The sequence below is a fragment of the Armigeres subalbatus genome, chromosome 2 (genome assembly GCF_024139115.2).
Source record: "Armigeres subalbatus isolate Guangzhou_Male chromosome 2, GZ_Asu_2, whole genome shotgun sequence".
NCBI lineage: Eukaryota > Metazoa > Arthropoda > Insecta > Diptera > Culicidae > Armigeres > Armigeres subalbatus.
Window position 1 is genome coordinate 195,845,344 of NC_085140.1, and position 3,856 is coordinate 195,849,199.

Consider the following 3,856-nt stretch of genomic DNA (forward strand, 5'->3'; position numbering starts at 1 on the left):
TCTGGCCCAAACAGTCAGGTTATTTAGGAATTTTGCAATGGTCTTTGCAGGACATTTGCACATGAACCTCTTAGGAGATCACGGATCATCTGCAAGTTTCTAAGGTGATTTCCTTCCAAAACATTGTCAATATCTTTAACATAGAAAAGTGTGATTAAACATGAACCTTGGGAAGGCCCATGTAGCTATTTCTAAGTTGTCAAGAGGTGAGAGTAAAGTTCATATGTTTTACTGACAACAAATTGTACAAGAAATTATTCAAATAACGGGTAATCCACTACTGTGCAAATTTTCCGACAGTACTTCTATGGAAACAGAATCAAAAGCGCCCTTATTATCCGAAAATCAGCAGTTGCTCCTTGTGAGATAGCTGTATATCTGAAGAGAGCAACGCTAGACAGTCATTTGTTCCTTTACCTTTTCGAAAACCGAATTGAGGTTTGACAGTAATGATTTTGCTCGACCCAATGGTCAATTCTTGAAAGGATCATTTTCTCCAATAATTTCTCATGCAAGATAGCATGGCAATCGTCGGTATGAATTGTGATCAGACACTGGTTTCCAGGCTTTTGAATATATTACTTTGACCTGTCGCCATTCTGGGGACAATGTTGTACTCCATGAAACAGTTGTACAGGCGTAACGTCTTTAGCGATATCTGGGAGGTTTTAAGAAGATTGAATTTGATATTATCGCATCCCGGAGAAGAATTGTTTGATGAAGAAGAGACATAGAAAGTTCCAGCATTGAGAATGGTCCACCCAAAGAACGGATCAGTGACTGATTCTCATATGGTTCTGTGGTACGGAATCTGGGAGACCTTTTTTAAGTTGAATATCCATCGATTGGAGTATTCTTCTCATTGGTGAAATGCGGTTCCGCATGTTGCGGGCGTTTTCCAAAGTGTTGTCATTGAGGTTTCTCGTGATAGTCCTCAACAAAACGTCGCCAGTAGCTACGTTTTTAGCCTGAGAAGATTTTGAGCTTTCTTCAGCCTCAAATACTTTTCGAAAAGCCAGACTTCCGTGTTTACGGAAAGCCTTGAAGGCATCAGATTTCTCGAATACAACTTAGTAATTCATCATCCCATCCAGGAGTGGCTGGTCTTCTTATGACAGATGTACTTGGAACGCGTCGTTTCTGAGCTTCTAGTGCGCTTTTATGAATCAATTCAGTAAGGAATCGATACTCATCCAGTGGAGGAAGAATATCAGTTGATTCAATACCATTTACCGCCGATGAATTTTTGCCAGTCAATGTTTTTCGTGAGGTCGAAAGGAACATTAACTGGCACCGATCGTTGATAGCCGCTTTTGATTGTGGTGATATCGGCATGTGGTCACTACCATGGGGATCTTGGATTACCTTCCACGTGCAATCTAATGATAGTGAATTAGAGCATAAAGACAGATCTATTCGACTTTCCTGACCTTGAGGTCCTATTCGAGTTACTTCGCCTGTGTTCAAAATATTCAAGTTGAAATCGTCGCACAAATCATAGAAAATAGGCGCTCTGTTATCGTCTCTAGTTTCGCCCCATGCAATACCATCGTATTCATCACCCAGTATTAAACTGGGGATGATAAAGAGAGACTGCCCAAAGATGCCGACGATTAAGTGAGGCATTTGGGGGAATACACACAGTATGCTAAAGGTCTTTTTCTTTACATTTATTGGCAAGCGACGATTTCTAAACCATTAACAGTCGGAATGGGAATTCTGTAGAAAGTGTGACATTTTTGATTCCAAAAGAACGCCACCATAATGATCATTCGATCTTGGCGAATAATGTAAAATCGTGGAAGCTGATTTCATCTTCAGAAGAAAGCCATGTTTCAAGAGGTAAATATATCGCAATCGGAGTTGCGAATTAAAACCTAAACACGTCCAATTTATGTTTCAGACTGTGACAGTTCCACTGAGCACAGAGTATGTACGTATTATCCATCGAAAGATACAAGTCCTGCAAGAAGGGCCATGAAAAGCAATTGCTTCAGATAACTTTCAACTGTTGGAATAAAGAGGTCAATGATTTCTCAATGAATTCGGAAATTGAATAAGTTCAAAATACGATCCACAAGGTCCTTAAAGGATATCAACTCGCTTGGACGAGATTCTTTTCTTGGAAGTGCAGTAGCAGTTTTCTGCTCAGAGATATTCCTTGACTGATGTTTCTTGTAACATACGTTTTAGGCAATGGCGGAATGTCCTACTGCAACATTCAAAAGAAGCAGTATAGACAGGTTGCTTCGGAATTTTAAATAATCCCCATTACCACAGATTTAGGCAAGCTTCTAGGATGATTTTGTTTTCTTACGGCGCAATCCGGGAAGACGGTTTCTTCCTCTTTTCGGGTACGTGTACCTCCGTAGAATCATCCATATCGGCTACGTCAGAGTCCGATTCGTCTATGGAAATGACATCATAAAATCACTTACTTGAACGGCAGCTGAAATAGCAGCCGTTGCATTGGCAGTTGCGGATGTGTCTTGCGACTTCACCATTTCTTATAGACAGCTTAGAGCGCTGTACCACGAACGCTTAACTTTTGGGTGCGCTTTTGTAACTCGGCATTCTTGAAACATGGGAGGGTCCATGCCACAATAAGCGCACTTTGTAACTTGTTGGCAGGACTCCTCCCTATGCTTTTCAAAACATTTGCCAACGGGGTTGTTGTCGCAAAACTGGCAGTGTGCCCCAACTGTTTGCAGTTGGTTAAGAAAACTCTGGGTACAAAAAGACGCACCAACATATTTTCGATATTCACATTTTGGGAGTATGAACCGGCAAACGTTACCCGTAGCGAACCTGACTTCGAATATACTTTTTACCATCTACCATAGTGCTGAATGCAATTCCTTGCAGTCCAGAATATCCACGGTAGACTGAGGGCATTCTTTAAACGGCCTTTTCCTGGAAGTACATCCTGCAAGTCAGGCTCGCTGCGTTAATTACGCCTTCAATCTCGACCTCCCGCGACGGGACATAAACCAAATATTCCACATTATAGTTCTGGTCTTTGCGAAGCATTTGCATCCTGATGTAGGTGCGGTTACGTAGTTTGTTCCGATTGATCTGATGAAAGTTTTCGAAAACGAGTCAAGTCACGTTTGATTCCTAAAAATCAATACTTTTCACTTTCTGCCGGAAATAAACAACCCAGGGACCAGGTGATGTGGCCTGGTAAAATGCGTGCGAACGACATTGTCTTTGGGAGGCGTTTCGCCTCCACTCACTTCATCCATGTATCAAAGATAAAAAAACTTAAATAAATTTATTTAAGAAAAAATATTTTTTTGACCAGGCTAATGCCCACTCTTTCTGCACTGTCCGATTCTTTCTGTCGAGAAAAAATGTACCAACTCCAGCATGCAAACAATACAAAGCGAATAGGTACTGCCGTTTTGTTGTTGCCTTGTAGGTGCTCACGAACGTCGTCGTACGGGGATGGATGATGCTCTGTCCGAATGCTGATATTCAGCTGTAATGATTACCGGTTGGTAATTTACCAACAGCCCGCTTCCTTCTGGTCGCCAGGAAATCACCTTGCGAAACTTCGGTGCCGTATATGGCAAAGTAAACTTGAAAAGCACTTTATCGAGTTCGCGTGAAGAGATCCAAACCAATGCGTCTGACTCGGTCCGATGCGACACAGGGAATGAAAGTCACTATTTGGTCACTTTTTCTGCAATGAAAGTCACCATTTGGTCCTTTTTCAGTTGGTCACTAAAGTCACTTTTTGAGCTGCATGGTCGGTACCAGCCCTGTATTAGAAACTTAGACGCTGGAGCGCCGAAACATGTTTCGGTCAAAAACAATAGTGCCAGACTGCGTGTTCGTAGACTTTTCACGAAGT